Below are 23,244 nucleotides of genomic sequence, written 5' to 3' on the forward strand. Positions count from 1 at the left end.
CAGTATGTAATACAAACTAATATTGAAATAGCTGAAATGCTGACCATATTCTAAGGAATATTTTTGCCACTACGAATGTTCACCTGGAAAAACGAGTATTAACTCAATTCTAATTTCATCCTCTCTGATTCTGCTAATTAATCACTATACTTTTAAGACAAATTTTTAAGAGAAAAATAGGGTACTTCTGCCTTTTCCCCTGAAATGTAGACATTTTGACATCTAGAACTTTGTATTCTTAATAAACGACATGAGTTATTGAAATCCTCTAAGCACTAGATAAGGCCACAGTTGATGCATCAATTAAAATGGCTAGCAACAGCTTCCATATGTTGTACTAGCCACAGAAGGATTCCCAGATCCTAAACCTCTCTTTCATGGCTAGTGCATACCTACACAGAGACAACATTGATGTTAATGGAGAACCTCAGTGAACAAGCAGTACTGCTGTCTTTTTTGTGTTCAGCTTCAACCTGTTTCCCATATAGACCTTGACAACCTCCAGACACTGGGACAAGATGTTGGCTGCATGTTTCCTACAGGGTAGCAATGTGCAGTTAGATATTATCAGCGTAATAACGATACCCCATCCTAAACTGTCAGATGACCTCAGTGGCTTCATATAGATATTAAAAAACAAGAGGCAGAAGACTGATTTTTGGAATTCCGCAAAGTAGGTCCACCAAGCCAACCTTTGTTCCCTACATCAGCTGCCTGAAATCGCCCACCAATGCCTCCAATCTCCAACCACAGAAGGCAATCCAACAAGATACTATTTTAGATGACATCAAAAGCTGATGAAGTATCTAAAGAGATCGGGAGAGGTGCACTTTCCCCATCCAAGTCCTGAATGAGGTGAAAAAAACAATTCTGTCTCCAAACAACACCCAATTCTATTCATGTAGAATCTGTTGGAATTGATCTGCCACCACCATTTCAACAATGTTGAATGTTATAAATGCCCATGAGCACAATATTTTTGTTGTACGTTATTTCCTTGGAAGTAACTCCCACTGAGTTGGATGAAGCACAGTGGTGGTATTTTTAAGGTATCAAATATTTGCCATTTTCTAAAGGAAGATGCATTATGTACCTGCTCTTTCCAAAACTATTCTATTTAAAGCAGCTTTTGCCAATATGAGAGCATCTTGCAAATACATAGACTTCAGCTTCCTGAATTTCCAAACAGCATGGTTATTGCTGAGAATTCTGACAGTTAAAATTAACATGTAAGCTTGCTTATGTGCTTTGTTTATTTATTTCAGTTTTTTGTAACCTGTCCCTATCCATAGACATTCTAGGTCGGGGTAGGCAACCTTGGTTCTTTTATGACCCGTGGACTTCAACTCGTGGCTCAGGAATTCTGGGAGCTAAAGTCCATGAGTCATAAAAGAGCCAAGGTTGCCTACCCCTGCTCTAGGTGATATACAAAAAGACTAAAAATGCAGAATAAAAGCAAGATAAACAATAAAAATCCCTCAGATTCTTACAAGAAATACACATTCTGGTATAGTGTTGTTTTAAAAGCTTTATGAAGTTTATGATATTCATACTGTATAGAAGGCCTACCAGTTGGTATTTCTGCCTCATGTCACATTATAGACTGTAAGCAGGTTTCCTTGACACTTAATAATAATATGAGGCCTTTGTAAGTACAATTTAGAATATGTTAATTGTTTGTATCTTAAATGTGGACATGACATACTTTGGAACATCCTATCAGATGTTACTAGATAGCAAAAATCCAATTCCTCTGCAGATCTAAGTGTCATCTGGATTTTTGCAATCCAAATCTAATAGCCCTAACCTTCCTCAAATTAAGGATAGGTTAGTGAAGATTCCTTGAGGTATTAATCCAATCATGTCATACTAAGTTCTCTATTGCCGTTTACCTTTTTCAGTGTAGTGCCCTCAAGATGTTTTGAACAAAAACTCCCAGGCAATACAGGAACATCTGCCCTCTTTACATAAAATCACACAAGGAAATCTAGATCAGGCTGATGGCTTAATAATAACAGAATAACAGAGTTGGAAGGGACTTTGGGGGTCATCTACTCCAACTCTTTGCTTTATTAGGAAACCCTATACCATTTCAGACAAGTGGCTGTCCACTCTCTTCTTAAAACCTCCAATGATGGAACACCCACAACTTTTGAAGGCAAGCCATTTGACTAGTTAATTGTTCTCGCTGTTAGGAAATTTCTCCTTAGTTCTAGGTTGCTTCTCTCCTTGATTAGTTTCCATCCATTGTTTATTGTCTTGCCTTCTGTGCTTTGGAAAATAGGTTGACCCCTCTCTTCTTTGTGGTAGCCCCTCAAATACTGGAACATTGCTATCATATCATTCCTAGTCCTTTTCACTAGAGTAGACATATTCAATTCCTGCAACCATTCTTCATATGTGTTGGCCTTCAGCCCCTTAATCATTTTTGTTGCTCTTTTTTGCACTCTTTCCAGTGCACAAGTAGTTAAGCATTTTGTGTACCACAGTAACAAACCAGTTATGTTCAGGCTTAGATGGACAGGAGGATAATAACCTGTTCTGCTTTTTTTAGTAACTAGTTTTGCTTTCTGTGATTCTGGAGCAAATAATCAGCCAGTGATAACCTGATCTTTCATAAATTTGTCCAATTCCTTTTTAAAGGTATTTTAAAGTGCACCATAGTACAGCACCAAAGAAAGCCACAAGTTAAGTTGTGCAAGCAAGTACTTTATTGGTCCTGAATGTCCTTCATTATGTTTATTGAGTGGCTAGTTCTAGCTCTACAATCTATATTATGTATGAGCTTATATACCTCTGTTAGCTTCCCTTGCCCACCTTTACTCCAATCTAAAAAATTCCAGACACTAGTATTTCCTTGCAGAGGAATTCCTCCTATTCCTCTGCTAATATTTTTAGTTCTTGCAATTTTCCCAGTTCTTAAAATTCTTTTCAGATGCATATAATACTCCAAATGCAGTTTCAATTATTATTACTGTTACTATTATACTGTTGTTATTTCCAATTGTCTTCCTAATAGCATGGAATTTATTTTTGTTTTATATGGATACACACTGGATTTTTATTTTTATTGAACTGTCCATTATGACTCCATGTTTTCTCCTGATCAGTTACAATAAATTTCTCCTGATCAATTACTACCAAATAATAATAATAATAATAATAATAATAATAATAATAATAATAATAATAATAACAATAATAATAATAATAATAATAATGACAAAAAGTCTGATTAGTGGACATGGCAGTGCCTGGAGACAAAAGAATAGATGAGAAAGAACTGGAGAAGATAACAAAATACAAAGACTTACAAATAGAAATAGAAAGACTGTGGCAAATGCAAGCAAGGGTAGTACCAATAGTAATAGGCGCCTTGGGTGCAATCCCAAAACAACAGGAGCACCACTTGAACACCATTGGCATTGACAAATTCGCCATTAGTCAATTGCAAAAGGTGGCCTTACTAGGAACTGCTTCCATCCTGCAATGATATCTGTAATACCATCAAACATCCACATCTGCCTATCCCAGGTCCTTGGTAAGGACTCAATAGGTAGACAAAAATGCCAAATCCAGTCTGAACATCTGGCTGACTGTGCAATGATCAATAATGATGATGGGAAGACAAAGCACTACATGGCCAGTACATTTAAAAAAAAAATAGCTGGGAAAGCAGATAATAACAAGACCTGGCAATGGCTAAGAGCAGGAAAGTTGAAGAAAGAGACCGAGGGACTAATTCTGGCTGCACAAGAGCGAGCCTTAAGGACAAATGCATACAAAGTCAAAATTGAGAAGACAGCAACAGACAGTAAGTGCAGCCTATGCAAAGAAGCTGAAGAAACATTGGACCACCTGGTAAGCTGCTGCAAGAAGATCGCACAGACTGACTACAAGCAGCGGCATGACAAAGTAGCAACAATGGTGAATTGGAAGATCTGGAAGAAATATCATTTGCCTGTAAGCAAGAACTGGTGGGATCATAAAATAGAGAAAGTCATAGAAAATGATAAAAGTTAAACTGCTCTGGGACTTCAGAATTCAAACAGACAAGCACCTGCAACACAACACCCCGGATTTAACAATTGTCGATAAGAAAGACAAAAAAGTCTGGATAGTGGACGTGGCAGTGCCTGGAGACAGCAGAATAGACGAGAAAGAACTGGAGAAGATAACAAAATACAAAGACCTACAAATAGAAATAGAAAGACTGTGGCAAAGGCAAGCAAGGGTAGTATCAATAGTAAAAGGCACCTTGGGTACAATCCCAAAACAACTGGAGCACCACTTGAACACCATTGGCATTTACAAATTCACCATTAGTCAATTTCAAAAGGTGGCCTTACTAGGAACTTCTTCCATCCTTCAATGATATCTATAATACCATCAAACATCCACATCTGCCTATCCCAGGTCCTTAGTAAGGACTCGATAGGTAGACAAAAATGCCAAATCCATTCTGAACATCTGGCTGACTGTACAATGATCAATAATATAGTACCATACTAATAGGCGTCTTGGGTGCAATCCCAAAACAACTGGAGCACCACTTGGACACCATTGGCATTGACAAATTCGCCATCAGTCAATTGCAAAAGGTGGCATTATTAGGAACAGCTTCCATCCTGCGACGATATCTGTAATACCATCAATTCAAACATCCACATCTGCCTATCCCAGGTCCTTGGTAAGAACTCGATAGGTAGACAAAAATGCCAAATCCAGTCTAAACATCTGGCTGACTGTGTGATGAATAACAACAACAACAATAATAACAACAACAACAACAACCCAGTGTTGGAGCATTCACAGCTTCTGGAGGCAGGTTGTTCCACTGGTTAATTGTTCTATCAGGAAATTTCTCCTTAGTTCTAGGTTGCTTCTCTCTTTGATTAGTTTCCATCCATTGCTTCTTGTCCTGCTGTCAGGTCTTTGGAGAATAGCTTGACTCCCTCTTTTTTATGGCAGGCAGCCCCTGAGATATTGGAATACTGCTATCATGTCAGCCCTAGTCCTTCTCTTCATTGAACTAGACATACCCAATTCTAGCAACTGTTCTTTATATGGTTTAGCCTCCAGTCCCTTGATCATCTTTGTTGCTCTTCTCTACACTCTTTCTAGAGTTTCAACATCTTTATTGAAATTTGCTCACTTGAAGTCCAAAACTCTAGTTTGACTATGTTCTATTGCTTGTGCTTGCATAATGTTGAATTCCAACATTGCATGGTCACTTCCCCCCAAGGTTCCTGTGTCTTCAACACCTTCTATTATTTCATCTCTTTTAGTGAGAATTAAGTCCAATATGGCTGATTCCCTAGTTCCCGTCTCTACTTTTTGGGAGACAAAGTTGTGTGCTAGGTTTGTCAGGAATCTGTTTGATCTTCCACTTGGCACAGAGTTTGTTTCCCAGTTGATGTCAGGTTAATTAAAGGCCCCCATTACTATTTTGATGTGCTTCCTACATACTTTAGTTAACTAACTAGCAAAAAGTTCATCTACTTCCTGGGTGGCCTTAGTATACACTTATGGCAATGTCATTTTTTTACATCCGTTCATTTTAACAGTTAAAAATAGCTAGCAAAAAGAATCAAATTACATCACCGAAAGATTTTATATGATATGCTTTTATTACTTGCCAGTATTTGGGTTAATGGACAAGACAGAAATCCAAAATAAATAGAATTAAAAGTTGATTGATAGAATTAACACTTTTGTAGAACTTAAATCTTCATTTGCCTTAAATTTGTGTTTTTATTGATTTGTCATTACTGGTAATTTGCACAGCTATTGCAAAATACTAATTGTATTTTGTGTTTTTGTATTGAAACATAGACTTTCTATGTTTATCAAGAAATATTACCTAGTAATTAGTAGGCATGACATTGTAAAGCTTAGTACAGTATACATAACAATATTTGCCTCATCCTTTCCCTTACAGTATACCATAGGATAGCCTAGTTTCCCCTAAATATACGTAAGCTAATAATCTTTCTAGGATATAGGGAAATTAAGAATTGTGGAAGAGTATCCCGCATACCGTTCAGAACTAACTGCCCATTTTTTATAGGAATGTGGGCATATACTCCTTTTCTCTACATTTACATAAATATATTTATTTACACATGATTTTTTTCTCCCTTCCCCATGTATTCTGCCTACTTTCTCCCTGTTTACTCATCTCTCAATCATCCTTTTCTCTGTGTATTCTACCCCACCCACCCTAGCCCCACACAACTATACTTCTTGCAGCCCACCTATCTAGTCTAGATATAATCCTGTTATTTACTTTCCAGCTACTTTCTTTAATAAATAAATGATCTAGGAGACTTTATATTGCAGCCTGCTAGCATCTTTAGCTGGAGTGGCTTTGGGCAGAGACATATTTTGAGAAATAAGGGTGAAGCTAGAAGTGAGCGTTTTGGTTTGAAGCGATTCCAGTCATCCTGGGAGATTCTTTAAATAATAAATTATTAGAAAGAATTGGGTCCTTGGTCCAATTAGTTCTACAGTGCCAATCTCTACCATAAAACACTATATATGTAGTTAAACTAACATATTTTTAGGAATATATCAAGAAGATCCTCCTATACTCTGTATTCCAAAGGCAGTAGATTTTTTGCCTTTTGGTATGATGCGGCAAAAAGTGAAAATATTTGCTCTAATATGGGCAAAAAGAATCTTAAAGGTAGAAATGTGGGTCTTCCTAAATTGGGGATTCTAAAGCCTAATTTTTTGAGTCTTTTTTTAAATGCTGGGTTCTTTTTTTCCTCAAGCCCTAACATATGGCAGGGCCATACTTTTTTTATGCTTTGCATATTGTATTTTGCTCACCACTCTTACCTCATCTCTGAAAACGGAGAATTTGAAGCCCACTCCCAATACGGTAACATTACCCACTTTGGTGCTACAGCTATTTTAAAAAATAAGTAGCAAAATTTTGCATTAAGTTTAAACCCCTGGAGATTTAATCCATGAACTGAAAATGTATTGATATCTGAGCTTTCAGCTCTTTAACAGTGCTTTCAAATCAGCTCATGAGAGTTGTGTGCGATGACTTGGAATATCTAAGAGTTGTCATCTTATGTGGACTTTTGTTTGACAATTGAACAGATTGTAAGAATTAATTATAGTAGCTTAATACAAGGAAATCTGTTTCATGATTAAATGTCATTTCTCACGTATTTCCTCACATGCTGTATAAATAAGTACAGGAAAAGTTACAAGCGTACATGTTTGTACACACTCACATATACACAGTTGCTTGATTAGAGCATCTGGTTAGTGTTTCATCTGAAAGTAATTATTACTCCCTGTCCTCTGGCAAATGACTAACTGCAAGATTCATTTAACTATTTGAGATACTTTCCATCTTTTTGCCAAGATTCTGAAGTACATCCAAACAAGAGACTGGATGGAAAAGATATGGAAGAAAAGAAGCAAGAATTAAAACAACAACAACAAAAACTATTGTGCAAAGGCAGGACATCAGGAATTAGTATGAAAACTGGCATTTGCGTCCCTTGACAGAATTTTTAAAATATATACAGGTAATGCCAGTTCAGTCACCTCCGGCTTCCATATGATCACTTGCAGCTCATGAATAAGTAAGACAGGAAGAGCATACATTGCATAAAGATAAAATGTGCATGTTATTTATTTTTATTGCTTAGCTTAAAGCTATTTTAACTTACTCCTAGCTGAAAAACAATAGCAACTACTATCCCTGCTATCTGAAAGATGCAATGCAAGGAGAAAAGAAGAAAATGGCCAGCTTACACAATACTTCTGAAAGTTTCAGCTTTTCTGTAACAATTGGCTTAAATAGAAATTTTGGAGAAAAGAGGAATCAAAGGAAGTTAGCAAAATTAATGGAATAGTCCTACTTTACTTCTGCACTGGATTTTCTTGAAATCCAGACCACCTACGGATCAGAATAATCATTCATTCATTTTCCCACAGTGAAGCCAACAGATATGAATTCACTATTTTGATTCTGGTTTTGAGAAGGCGTTTTCTCATTCTGGTTCTCTAAAAAAATCTATTGTTTTACCAAAGATAATGCCAGAATGTTATTGCCAAAATGAAAAATATTTCGGTTTTGGATTTTATCAACAACCTAGCTGTTGCAAATCAGGGAGACTCTTGCAATCAGACCATCGCTGGCCTCTCCAATCAAGCATTGTGTTCCTGAGATTGAAGGACTCATCTTTAGTTTTCCAGTTCTTTACAACTTAAGGTTGCCCACTATCTCATCTATGTGACCATATGTTATGGACAGTGGGCTAGTTACTGATTTACATTATAAGCAAGACCCTTGATTTAATCATTTATGCCTTCACCTTACTCAGCTGTGCTTTATTCAGCAAGAGTATCAATTCTTACATTTACCCCAATATTTGCATTTGCATTAAGTAAGCATTGAAAAGAACATAACTTGAAACCTTTGCATTGATTTCTATGATGCTTGATATAGTTAATCCCATTATAATTGTCTAGTTTACATAAACATTTCAATCCATTGCATGAAAAAATGTATTACACCCATTTATATTTTTTCCATGCTAGACCTTTTAAGGAGCAGAACTCTTTTTCTCCCAATTCTCCCTCAAAATCCAGGCATTGAATTGGGTTGAATACCATTAGTGTGACCTAAAGCTGGGTGGGTCCTTTGTGCAGAGGGTCTCAATCAGATATGGTAATCTTCGCAGGTTTCCTTCTTCTGCTGCTGCTTATATTGTATTTGTACTAAGAACTGTGACTTTTTTTAACTTTATAAACAATTTTGTATTCTAGATTATAAATATTTTGGGCTCACTGCATACATCTGCTACGTGGTACTGCGAACAGTATGCAGAAGTTCAATTTGGCAGAATAATAAAAACTTCAACTAACTACTAACATATGTTATTATTTAAAAATTAGATGGAAAAACAACTGCAGATTTGAAATAATAAGGATTGTTTTAATTTAAACTTACATTCTAAGTGAGAAATGATTAGCCCTTCTATATTAACCATTTTTATTACTGTATTAAAAATATACTGATTTGACACTGAGTTAAATTTTTTATGATCCAGTTTATTCTGGATAAAATTAAAAGTTATAATCTTTTCACTAATGGTAAATAAAAGAATTTGAAACTAAACATTAAGAAAACCAAGATCATGGCAACTGGCCCTCTTAATTCCTGGCAAATAGATGGGGAAGAAATGGAGGTAGTGACAGATTTTATTTTCCTGGGCTCCAAGATCACTGCAGATGGGGACTGTAGCCAAGAAATTAAAAGATTTCCTCCTGGGGAGGAAAGCCATGGCAAATCTAGACAGCACACTAAAAAGCAGAGACATCACCCTGTCAACAAAAGTGCGTATAGTCAAGGCTATGGTCTTCCCAGTTGCAATGTATGGCTGTGAAAGTTGGACCATAAGAAAGGCTGAGCGCCAAAGAATTGAAGCCTTTGAACTATGGTGCTGGAGAAGACTCCTGCGAGTCCCTTGGACTGCAAGGCGATCAAACCGGTCAGTCCTAGAGGAGATCAACCCTGACTGCTCTTTAGAAGGCCAGATCCTGAAGCTAAAACTCAAATACTTTGGCCACCTAATGAGAAGGAAGGACTCACTGGAGAAGAGCCTAATGCTGGGAAAGATTGAGGGCAATAGAAGAAGGGGACAACAGAGAATGAGGTGGCTGGATGGAGTCACTGAAGCAGTAGGCGTGAGCTTAAATGGACTCCAGAAGATGGTAGAGGACAGGAAGGCCTGGAGGAATGTTGTCCATAGGGTCGCGATGGGTCGGACATGACTTCGCAACTAACAACAACAACAAAATAAAAGAATATATAGCCAGATCCATAGCTAAGTACTGTCCAGTTTCTAGGCAATTTGTAATAGCTTTGTTTCCATGGTAATTCATGTATAGTTAACTGAATGATGGTTTACTGAATTAACTGAATTGCCTGGATGCACATAACACTGCTTGAACATTAACCACATTTGTAGAGTTTGCACAGCAGGCTGTGTGTTAAGTTGCAAATTATCTTGTAGTAAATTTATTCATATTGCAGGAAGCATATTTGCCTCCAGGCATTTTCATTTTATATTCACAATTTTTGGATTACATTTTCCAGATCTGAAAATAGGAGCAGCTCTGTATTAGGGGATACGCTATTTTGAGCATTTCTTAATTTATTGCACTTAAATATGCTACACTGCTGTGTAAACTAAAGCTTTCACCATACTCTGTTTAGATACTGTAGCCATACAACACCATCTTCCAAATAAATTCAGACAGTTGAAAGAGTTACAAACTCCAGGCTTACATTTGGCAATGCAAGCAAACTCTTAAAACCTCAGTCACCTTACTTTAGCTTACTGCTATATGGCTTCTCTTCTCCTTTTGACCATTAAAATCCTACAACTAGATTGAAATAAATTATAAAGTATTATTATTTGCATTACTATACCTACAAGTTACATAATTTTTTTGTTCTGACACTGGCTGCAGAATGCTGGCAGAAGGAATTGCAGTTGAGGAGACAAACGGGGATGGAAGAACAAAAATCAGATGGTTGGCCAAAGCAAGTTCAGATTCAATCATTAATCTTATATAAGCTTTTCTAACAGTGAGCCTATGGACTTCCCAGCAGTCATGCATGGATTGTACTACAAAATGTACATATGAATATAGCAGCAATTTTTAACAGGTCCTACAGTTGATCCAAGAATGATCCTACAGTTAGAAAGTTTTTCAAACCTTTCTTGCCTTCACATGTTGAGATCTTACTATGATCCAGTACAAATTATTTTTCCCATAGAATTTGCAATGTACTATTACATTGCAAAAATGAATCAGATGCTAAGATATGATGTTTTTTAATTGATCTTGTGTATACATGGGAATGTGGTGTTTCTCATTCATATTTCACCTCAGCACTGGGCAGTAATCCTTAGATTTCTTTTAACATCTTACTGAGTCTAGCTTACAGGAATGGCTAAGAGGACCTAAAACATCATATTAAAGTAGTTTGAACACTTGAACATTTAACTTGTCATCGTTCTCCCTTCTATAGAAGAGAGGAATTTTCCTTAATTATAGGCCTATAATTTTATAAAATAGAATTTAGATTCTATTTTAGATTAATAAATAGTTGATAAAATGAGAGGTGAAAAATAATGCAAAAATTACCCAGGCAGTCTTCTAGGTGGAATTATTATTATGCAATTAACATTAAGATTTAAATTAGCAGCTTTAGAGTTCCAGGCTGGCCTAATAGCATATTTTTGTTCCATTTTTGTGCTATGAAATATCATAACATTTAGTCTGATTTTAATTTTCATGTACAATCAGTAGAGGCAGAAACTTAGTCCTAAACCTATTATGAGGTAAAAAAAAGTTATAATTAGTCTAAATGAGGCTTATTGCTTTTGTGATACAATAGAGTAGAATTTAAAAGGCATCCTCTCCGGAGTTCTTTTGTATCTGTAATAATTGGACATTGCATCAATAACTCATCTACTTCAATTTTCATTAACTGAAAATGTATTATTGAATTCTGTAAAAGAACTGTAAGATAGATCATACATAAAATAAATAAATCATATAACCATTGTGTTGTCTTAATGGAACTTAATGAAACTTATGTAATATTTTCTTTTTTTTTACTATGTATGAATACCATTTCAACTTTTGCTCTTGAAAAATTCTGCTCCCAACACAGGATACAGAAGTTCAGTGACAGTAGTATGCTATGGGTTTTTATATTGAGGACATCATTCAGAAATTGTTCCCAGTACCCAATTATTTAGAATTTATTTCACTTTTATGAAATACAGATTGTAGACCTGTGCATATTTACTTTTATTAAAATGTATTTTTAAGTAAGATCCTTTGTCCAATGAGCAATAGTTAGGCTAACTATCTTGTTCTTAAAGAACCAACCAACAGTTGCTATATATTGAAAAGTCTTTTAACCCAAAATTCCAAAACTATCCTACCTGAATGCATATTTAGAATAGGATGATTTTCCCCTTGATGTACATATAGTCCTTGCTTAATGTTGCTAATTGGGACAGGAAACTTTGTCATTAAACAGTGCAGTTGTATGTTAAAAAACCATGTCTCAGTTGCAGTCGTTAAATGAGGACTATGTGGGCCATTAAGCAAGGACTTCGCATTGATCGCAACTTCCTGCCAGCTTCCCCATTGACTTTGTTTTTTGGATGTTGTCAGGAAAGGTCACAAATTACAGTCACATGATTGGAGGACACTGCAGTATTATAACTGCCAGCCAGGCACTGAGCATCTGGACTGTGATTATGTGACTACAGGGATGCTGCAGCGGCCATAGGTATGGAGATTGGACATAGCTACCACTTGTTCAGTGCCTTTGTAAAGTCAAACAGTTGCTGAACAAATGGTTGTTAAACCACCTTTATGACTTGGCATATTGTTATGAATTACTAACTGAAAATGGCATGTGCATAATGTTTGGTACTCCTAACCTAATATTTTGTAGCACACTCTTTTGATGCAGTAACTGCAATCAAGTTCAGACTTCTGTATTTCTCAACTGGCAATTTGTCACAGTCATCTTGCGCAAACTGCTCCAATTCTTTTAAGTTTGATGGGTTCCTTCTCTCAACTATGATTTTCAGCTATTTCCATAGATGTTCTATTGGATTCAAATCAGGCCTCATAGGAGTCCACTTCAAAACATTCCAGTGTTTACTTTTCAATCATTCTTGAGTTTTCTTAGATGTATGTTTTGGGTCATTATCCTAGTGGAGGAACTATGACCTGTGACTAAGGCAGAGCTTTCTAACACTGGGCATTAAGTTTTGCTCCAGGATGTCTTTATTGTCTGTTTTCACTGTGCCCAGTACAGATTCAAGGTACATAAATGTCTTGACAACATTAGCAACCAGGAATATGAAGCTGTTTGGAGATTGTTACCTTTACCTTTACCATGCTTGGCTATTACCTCTTCCTTTGCTTACTCTCCACTTTTGTTTCTCTTGTTCACTATGCTGCACACAATGGCACAAAGTGCCTGAGTATTTTTCTCCATTCAAATAGACTGACTGCTTATGAAACCGAAGATACTCATGATAACTAAATACAGTAAATAATTTGCTTGAGCGATCACTACAATCCAATAAAGTCTTTTAATTTCTAAGAGTACCAATTATGTCCATGCCGTTTTCATGTGTTTTATTATTTATAAGACTTAAGTCAGACATCAAAAGCAAATTGTCTGCTCTATGCTTTATGGAATAAAACTTGGTGGATACCATTTACTGTAGGTGTGTCAGTTTTAATTTATTTCATGGCAAATAGAGATTTTTGGCGGGGAGGGGAAGGGTAGACTAACAATACTTTAGTTTAGACCACAGGTCTGCAACCCGCGGCTCCGGAGCCGCATGCGGCTCTTTCAGCCATCTCCTGCGGCTCCCAGTCCTCTGCCATGTGCAGTCCAAAAAAAAAAAAAAAGTGGGACTAAAAAAGTTCAACCAATCAATTCAAATATGCAGGGTAGGTGCATATCTCGCCTTGGCTCCACTCTTCAGTCAAACCCTGTTCTGCACATGCGTGCATGTACGCGCATGTGCACACATTTTTTGCGGCTCCCAGTTTTTCCTTTTGTGAGGGAACCGGTTCCGAGTGGCTCTTTCACTATTTCAGGTTGCTGACCCCTGGTTTAGACCATATCTGTAGAAGCACTGCAGTTTTGCAAGTTCCCAAACAATATTCCAAAAATTCAGAAAATTTTCAAAGTTTACACAGTCCTCATTGCTATCAGCTTAACTTCTGAACATCACTAAATAAGATGTCTGGGCACATTGAACTGAATCCAGATGTCAGTAATAAATTTTCAATACTGGAAAATTGTGAGAGAATAGCTAAAATTGTAGGTACCAGTTAATATCTGGCCATTATTTTTTAACCATTTTGTTCAAGATGTAACCTTGTATTCAGCTTTGGGTACAATCATACAAATATTGTTACTGTTAATTATTCATAGCAGTAACAGATATTGTTACTGCTACAATAATTCTAGAAAATTTTATTTTTTTCCAGTAAACCTCATAACTAGCATATCAGTTGGAACTGCTTAAATGTTTTGAGCTAATGATGTTGCAGAATCATCATTATCATCATTACCATCCTGTGACAATGCCTTTAACACCAGCAAACAACATCTGCCTTTCCCAGATTCAGAAGGCCTGGATAGGTGGATAAAAATGCCAAAGCCAATCTAAACATCCAGCAGACTACCAGATTCAGAAGGCCTGGATAGGTGGATAAAAATGCCAAAGCCAATCTAAACATCCAGCAGACTATGCAATGAATCATAATAATAATGAAAGTTATCCCTTCAGGTCTTAGCAGAACAAGTGTATCCCTCAACCCATTTAATATGGTGAGAAAATAGAAGAAGAATCCTTGTTGCCACCTGGGTCATCATGGACCATGAGTTCCTGGACATTTGTCAACAAGTAGGCAATGAGATGCAGGAAATATGGAAGGGCAACCAAAGCTTAGCCCTGTAGGATTAATGGAGGAACAACAACCATAGGCAAGGCTATAAATCAGAGTCAACAAAGCAGGGATATTTAAAATGACTGTTTGAACATTAGAAAAGAATTACTGAGAATCAAATACCACTGAAAAATGATTACCAGACCAAAGGAGATAGAGTACTAGAAATAAAATATTCAAGGTTGCAGAACTGGAAACAAAATCAGAAAAATTGTGAAAATGGAAGGCCCCAAAATAATAGTAGAGCAGAGGAAGAAAGTCACATACGTTGCATATTATAAATGAAAAAGCTGATATGAGCTATAGAAGTGATAACTTAGAAGAAGTAACAGTAATAGAGCCACTACAGATCAGCACTGAAACAACCTTGGCAATGCCTTAGTAAGACTACATTTGGAATATTGCATCCAGTTTTGTTCACCACAATATAAAAAAGATGTTGAAATTCTAGGAAGAGTACAGAGAAGAGGGGACTGGAAGTTAAAACCTATGAAGAATGGTTGCAGGAATTGGGTATATGTAATTTAATGAATTAAATTAGGGACGCGGTGGCTCAGTGGGTTAGGATGCTGAGCTTGTCGATCAGAAGGTCGGCAGTTTGGTGGGTCGAATCCCGCCTGCCGCATAACAGAGTGAGCGCCTGTTGCTCGTCCCAGCTTCTGCCAACTGAGCAGTTCGAAAACACGTAAAAACGCAAGTAGAAAAATAGGGACCACTACGGTAGGAAGGTAACAGCATTCCATGCGCCTTTGGCGTCTAGTCATGCTGGCCACATGACCACGGAGACATCCTCGGACAAATGCTGGGTCTTCGGCTTTGAAATGGTGATGAGCACCAGCCCCTAGAGTCGGAAATGACTAGCATGCATGTGCGGGGAAACCTTTACCTTTAATTTAATGAAAAGAAGGACTAGAAGTGACATGCTAGCAGTGTTCCAATATTTAAGGGGCTGCCACAAAGAAGAGGGGGCCAGCCTATTTACCTGAAGGCAGGACAAGAAGCAATAGATGAATATTATTCAAAAAGAAAAGCAACTTAGAACTAAGGAGAAATTTTTGGACAGCGAAAACAATTAACCAGTGGAACGACTTGCCTCCAGAAGGGAGTTGAAGTCCATGAGACATAAAAGAGCCGAGGTTGCCTACCCCTGGTATAGGCCAATAACTTTCTTGTGTACATGTTTAAATTGCTCACAGACATACCGGTATCCAAAATAATTTAAGAAGATTATAATATCGTTTAGTGGAACAGAAAGGAAATAAAAGGAAAAGATCAACTTCTGATTGATAAAATGGTTTCGGAAAATTGCAAAAGGTGAAAAAACAATTTATATATGGTCTGGATTAATTATAAAAAGTTTGGTTAACCACATAGTTGGATCATCAAGTGTTTGGAAATAGCTGGTGTCAATAAAAAATATATGACTTTTAGAAAATAATGATCCAGTGGAAGGCAGAAAAATTGCTGGTTGCAAATTTGTAGTTATAGCAGTTATAGCAATGGAATTTGGCCTGGAGAAATGTGCTACAGTAGCAATAAAGAGGGGTTAAATCACACACAGTAATGGAATTGAAATGCTGAAAGGTGAAGCCTACAAGTACCTGCATATTCTACAGTTGAATATTGACAAGATAAAAATGTGATTAGTAAAGAATATGTTCAAAGAGTTAGAAAATTGGTAAAGACAAAATTGAATGCTGGAAACACCATCAAATCCATCAATACCTGGGCCATTCCTGTGATATGATACACTGCTGGAATTATTAACTGGACACAAACAGAACTGAACAATTTAGACCAAAAAAACAAGAAAGCTAATGACTATTCATTATGCATTACATCCCCATAGTAATATTGATAGACTATACCTGCCCTGCAGAATTGGAGGCAAAGGTTTACTTCAAGTCAAATAAACTCTTGAAGAGGAAAAGCATGTATTGGCTGATTACATAAGAACAGACAGCATTGACGCAAGTTAAAAACTTGAACTTACTAAACGTGGAGGGAAAACCCAACCCCATGAATATTGAAACAATGTAATGTAAACAAGAAGATGCTGGCAACACACTACCCAGTCAATTTCTACAAAAAAAAAATCAAGGGGAAAATGAATAAGAGAGCATTCCATAGCCACACAGAGGAAGGTCTTCTCTTGCCTAGCAGATACCCTGATTTCTGGCAGTATAGGGTTTCTTTTGCTTATGCCCAGTGCTTTTTTTGTAAAACAAAAAGGTGCTGGAACTCACACATGTCATACAACCCGCCTTGCCTACCCATCCAAAAAAGGTGCCGGAACTCCGTTCTGAGCGTTCTATGAGAAAAAAAGCCCTGCTTATGCCCATCAGTATAATTAAATTTAACAGAGCCTCTTTTGCTTATGCTGACAGCATAGTTTAATTACCTAGAGTTGAACTAGTGATTGTAACTGACTGAAAAAAGACCTCTTCTTGGAACATATCCACAGTCTGGTTTAAACAATGATGTGGTTTAAGATATGACATTTTAGAGTCCCTCTGATAACAAGTAATGTGACTGATTTCTTGCTGTGTTCCTTTTGTACCAAGCAAGCCAGTTGGTCCATCTTGCACAGCCATCTGGCTGAGAGGAATCCTTTTGTTATTTCTCCTCTTTAATGCCTTCTTAACAGACAGTCCCCTAGATGGAACTGTGGACCTTCAACATGCAAATAATGTCCTTTTGTAATGATTCATTACTGTTTTCTACAAGTAGGCTTCCCTGAAATCCATTACTTGGTGGTGTCTGAGCCAACTAATGTTCATAGCTACTTAGAGAACTGTGAATGTACCAAATAAAGGAGAATATTTGTAGCTCAAGGTTGAAATGTGGGGTCCTTGGTGCTCTTTAAGTTTGGTTGTTTTCTTGCAGAGGTTTCATTACCCAAACTAGGTAACATCATCAGTGCATTGATGATGTTACCTAGTTTGGGTAATGAGACCTCTGCAAGAAAGCAACGGAGCTCAAAGAGCATCAAGGACCCCTTAATTGTGAATGTGTTTCAGGAAGAAACCCACAATACTCATGATTCTGTAATATTTATTGAGTTAGAATGCTTTACTGCAACAATAGCAGCTTGGTAATTTCCGAAAGATACAAATTTTAATTTCATCTTCAGAGGTAGATTTACTATGGGAATTCCAATACCAGTGACAAACATGTGAGACTTCTTCTTGGTTCTCTCAACATTCCATAAGTTAATTGGTTCTGTTTTTTAACTGTTGTGCCACCAAAGCAGATATTTTTAAATGAGGAACCCCTTGTAGCAATTATAGCATCCATCATTCATTGTCAGAATTGAAACTATCCACCATCCCAAAAGTTTGCAGACCCAATTTATGTATGAGCAACGTTCTGAAAATCAATTTATTTAGTATGAAATAGCCAGAAATTGTCAGCGAGCTGTTTCACATAAGGTTCTAAACCACAGGTCTGCAACCTGCGGCTCCGGAGCCGCATGCGGCTCTTTCAGCCATCTCCTGCGGCTCCCAGTCCTCTGCCATGTGCAGTCCCCCCAAAAAAAAGTGGGACTAAAAAAGTTCAACCAATCAATTCAAATATGCAGGGTAGGTGCATATCTCGCCTTGGCTCCACTCTTCAGTCAAACCCTGTTCTGCGCATGCGCGCATGTACGCGCATGTGCACACATTTTTTGCGGCTCCCAGTTTTTTCTTTTGTGAGAGAACCGGTTCCGAGTGGCTCTTTCACTGTTTCAGGTTGCTGACCCCTGTTCTAAACAGTGCTACGGTGGTTTTTACTTGTCATCTGCTGGGGAAATGTTGAGAATGAATGTGGCATGTATGCATAAATGTTGAAAATAATCTTTTCATGACATCTGTGTAGATTATCTGCATAAAGCCATTATGTCTCCAGCCTTACTGACTTCATTGTTTGATTTATGTGTAAACATTCTTCTGTAGGCCTTTAAACAGATAAATATAACAGAAGGGCCACTTATTTCATCCTTAGCTGTCTTTGCTCAGAGATTTCCCCCCTCTCCTCTGTTTCAACACTAACTATAAATTCCATACTACCTTGCTCTGATCGTGATGTTGTTATTACTGTTCCTCTGATTAGTCCAAGCAGTAAGACTCCTCTATTTGCATTTCTACTTCTATAGCCAGTCTACACCAAATTGTAATGCTCAGGCAGATTCCATCATGTTTTATGCCAGTGCATTTGATGAAAAGACTGTTCAGAGAATCAAAGTACAACTTTCCTAAATAAATGACAAATGTGTGTAGGATTAATCTTGCAGTTTAAATCCATCTTAATATCTTCAAAGTTACACATTTTTATGCACTTTGAAATATTTGAGGTAGGAAGAAGAGGGCTAGGAAGCAGTGCTCTAGGTTTAAAATAGATAATTATTCTTATGTTGTTCTGCATTAAGAGGAATCTTGTAATCATGACCTGTCTTGTGTTTTGTACATGCAACTTCAAATAAATGCATTCAGCATTTATCACATTTGCATATATATAATTCGTAGTGAGTGTGCATTTCAACAAGTTTACTTTAATTTTCCATTCTTTGAATGGACATATGAGCACCTCGCCAATTTGAAAAGAAATGTAGGAAATTTGATTATAAATGGTTTTCCCTATACTCCAGTTTTTTATGTTAAATTTATCATGCTGTAACTTCTGATATTTCAACTGTAGGGCTTTAGTGCATCAGAAATAACTAACTCTGATTTACAAGTCTCTCCATGATTGCATTGTTCTGACAAGCAGATTTTTTATTGATTCCTTGAGCCTTAATGTGCTGGATCAATATTTAAGGGCTTTCTTCTCAAATAAGGATATATTTAAATGGCTTAGACTGCAGTTTTACAACTGCCTGTAATTAATGTCAGTAATTTCACTTCAAAGCAAGGATGTCCAACCCACAGCCCTGGATAGCTTATATATATGCTTTGAAGTGAAATTACTGACATTATATATATACACACACACACATATATATATACATACATACATTACACAATTATATATATATATATATATATATATATATATATATATATATATATATATACATATACACATACTATACACACACACACAGACACACATAACAATGAACTTTGTTATTTATATACATTAACTATATTATATATTTTATATTTGGCCCAAGACAATTCCTCTTCACTCAGTGGAGCTCAGGCAAGCCAAAAGGTTGGACAACCATGCTTTAAAGTAATATGTATTGGCTTGTGTTATTGCAGGATTGCAGCTATACTTAAACGTACTGTCATGCACGTATCATACATGACTTCACAGTCACATTCTCCGCTAACTTCTTATTTCAAGCCACATAAAATACATAATTCATTTATTTTAGTAAGTGTTGAGATTATTTTATTTTCACAAGAAAAACCAAAAAAAGTGAATGCCTTATACAGGTAGTCCTTGACTTATAACAGTTCATTTAATGATGGTTTGAAGTCACAATGGCACAAAAAAAGTGATTAGGACTGTTTTTTCATACTTACAACCATTGCAGCATCTCCTGGTCACGTGATCAACATTTGGATGCGTGGCTATTGGTTCATACCTATGACAGTTGCAGTGTCCCAGGAACACGTGATCATCTTTTGTGACCTTCTGCCAAGCAAAGTAAATGGGGAAGCCGTGTTCCTAATTTAACAACTGCAATGATTCACTTAATTGTGGAAAGAAAGGTCATGGGGCAAAACTCACTTAACAACTGTCTTCCTTAGCATAGGAAATTTTGGACTTAATTGGGTGTCGGGGACACCCTTTAATGAATGAATACAATATTTGGGTATCAGGTGAAGCAAGTAGCTGAAAATCAGCATTTTAATATCAAAAGTAATTTTGTCAAGAAAAGCAGAGTAATTATTCAATTTAGCGTGAGATAGTTATGATAAGTCATTAAAGTTTGCGGTTTTCTAGGAACATGCTGAAAGAATGTTGAATGTGAATTCAAAGGTACTCTAAAATTTTCTTCGAACGTTAGTGTCTCTGTATTTGGGAAATGTCAAACCACATGTCCTGTGTCGACTAGTAATTATTCCTTTTGTCAACAGGCAATATGATGAAGGAGGTTGTGGCAACTTATCGTGTGCTGGGCTCGGCAGACTTAAATGAGAAGTACTTCAGTGTTCTAATGGGCACCACATCGCATCTTGATTATGAAGTATTAGAAGGAAGGAACCTGGCCTTACATACTGAGGAGGCAGTGTGTGTCAAAACACACGTTCTGATTTTTAAAAAAAATAGAGATTGCAAACATATCTACCAGTATTACCTGTCTGGAGCAGGCTTAATTTTATAAATTGAAAGCAATAAACTCCATGAGTTTTTTTTAAAAAAATACTCTTTTTTCCTATGTTTTTGAGGATTATTTGTTCAAATGAAAGTTTTTGCATCCAGTAGAGAGAAAGGCTCTTCTGCAGGATCAGAAGATAACACTGGAGTGTAAATTATAACTAAAGCCCATATCTTCTCATGTTATTAATCAAAGGACAGGTTGCAAGAAAAATACTTAGTGGTTTTGCTTTTGGATTAGACATTTTGAAATGTGTCCCTAAGAAGTTCCATTTGATGTAACACCATATGGGCAGTCACTGTATAGACCTTGCATTAAGGATACGCCTTTGGTTCAAGACATTCAGCAAGTGGTCAGTGTCAAACTAACGTGTTCTACAATCTTTGAGCATATCAGTCCATAAGCACTTAAATCTGTTACACAGAAAGTCTTGAAGAAGGGTGGAGACAACCAGAGAAGACCTGAGCCTTTTTAGGTTCTTGAATCCCACAGTCTTCAGGATTTTAGAAGAATAATGAGATTAAATCGCAAAGCCAGTATTTGTCCTGAATCAACTTTTTGGCTTTTTGTTAACATTGAAAAAGTGAGGTCCAAATAGAAGTGATTGATGATGAAATGAAAAGTTATGATGAATTCATTTTAAAAGGCACTCGGTGGACCAGAGTGTATTTGTTCACACTTAAAAACAATGACCCTCAGTAAGCTCAAAGCTTTATGTACATTTCAGGTTCAAACATGTAGACCTGGTTTACTGATCAGCTGTAGAAAGAGGAAAAAAGACAACAACATTCTTATGTACCACGCACAGGGAGCTTCTGTCTCTCTAAGTTTGTTTACTCCAAGAAGTAATGGGACAGTTATACAAAATGTTGTAGCTTATGATCTCGTGGAATCAGAACTTCAGCAAAACCATTCTCCTTATGCTGTACTTGCATGCTGACCAGAGCTTTGGACTTGTGTAACAATAAAAAAAAATAGATGCAGAGTCCTATTTTTGTCATTCGTTTCTTCATCTGGTAACACTATAAATCGTACAGTTTGACCTCCTCACTGTACCATGACAATACCTTAACACTAACCCTCTCTGACCTGATGCTGTTTCCATTTGTTGGGATGGGAACCACAAAATCCCCAGCTTCCGTGGATATTCATGATGCTAGCAGGAATTGTAATTCTAGCAGATTTTGAGGCAGCAGCTTGGGAAGCATTGCATAAAACCTATTCATTTAGGTACCTTGCCATTACAGTCATAATAAGCAACAACATAACAATGAACACAGTGAAAAATCAACTTTCTATTGAATTTTATTTTTTTTAAAAAATGTAGAAATTAGTACACAACTCTATTGCCAATATCAAAGCTGTCCCTTTTGAAGAGCGGATTGCACATGCCCACATTCTAGCTACCACCACCACCACCACCACCACCCTGTTCCTCTGATACTTCTACTGCACTGTTTTCTTTATTTATGGTTCTTGAGTCATGTGCATCTTTATCTAACTTCTAAATTAGTTTTATCACAAACAAAAAAAAAGTGAGCTTTCAAACACAACTACAATATGCTCCTACAAACTGTCTCTGTGATCTGTAATAGGACAAAGGCTTTATTAGAATCAACTACATTTTTTTATAAAAAATAGGCACACTTGTATTGATTTTAATATTGGTATTACAATATTGATGCATTTTTCCTTAATGGGTCAATTAAGCTGTTTTGATCGATCTATTAAAGAAAAAAAATGGATCAGCAGAGTTCAACAGATTCCTATGAGATATTCCTGAAGAAATGTTTGGAGCAATGAATCTCCATTCTTAGGAGAAAGGAATACATGAATAATGTTTTTGCTGAGGAAATCATTACAAATGTGTCCCTGATTTTGTACACCAGGATGTTATGTTCTAGGATATGATTTCTAATTGTGTTCATGTTATCTAACACAAGGCATTTCTTAAGTGTAATTTGAATTTGCCAAGTTATGCTTGTATAGTTATGCAGTTATAATATTCTCCATCTGATGAATACTTCTTTGTGGCTGAATAGAGCATTAACAAAAGAAAAATAAGTTTACATTTTTCAGTCTGAAGAGTCTGATAATATTTCAAAATCAAGCTATTCCTAGTAATTATTTTCAATTATTTTTCCCCTTTATTTGTCCATTGAAAAGTTGTCCACATAGAATAATTCAAGTGTGGCATAAAAATGGTCTCACTCACAAAGAGACTACAGATTCCCTGTAATATGGCATAAAAATGGGATAGAACGCCAGATTTCCTCATGGAAAATACTGTGTTGCTCTTTCAGTGTTAAAATAGTGGAATCCTAACCTGCGTCATGTACAGCAGTGTTTCTTAAACAGTATTTGGCAGTTATTGACATTTTTAGTAAAAAAAA

The 23,244-nt window shown here is 36.6% G+C and overlaps 1 protein-coding gene across 1 annotated transcript in view; it reads left to right on the forward strand.

Annotated features, from left to right (window-relative positions):
- The window catches only part of SCAF8 (SR-related CTD associated factor 8), an 88,508-nt gene extending 66,678 nt beyond the window's left edge, over nucleotides 1-21,830 (forward strand). Inside the window, exon 21 of the mRNA XM_081312645.1 lies at nucleotides 20,610-21,830. The gene's annotated coding sequence lies outside the window, so the exon portion shown is untranslated. The remainder of the gene's footprint in view (nucleotides 1-20,609) is intronic.
- The last annotated feature ends 1,414 nt before the right edge of the window (nucleotides 21,831-23,244 follow it).

Source organism: Vipera berus (assembly GCF_964194415.1).
Source record: "Vipera berus genome assembly, chromosome: 1".
NCBI lineage: Eukaryota > Metazoa > Chordata > Lepidosauria > Squamata > Viperidae > Vipera > Vipera berus.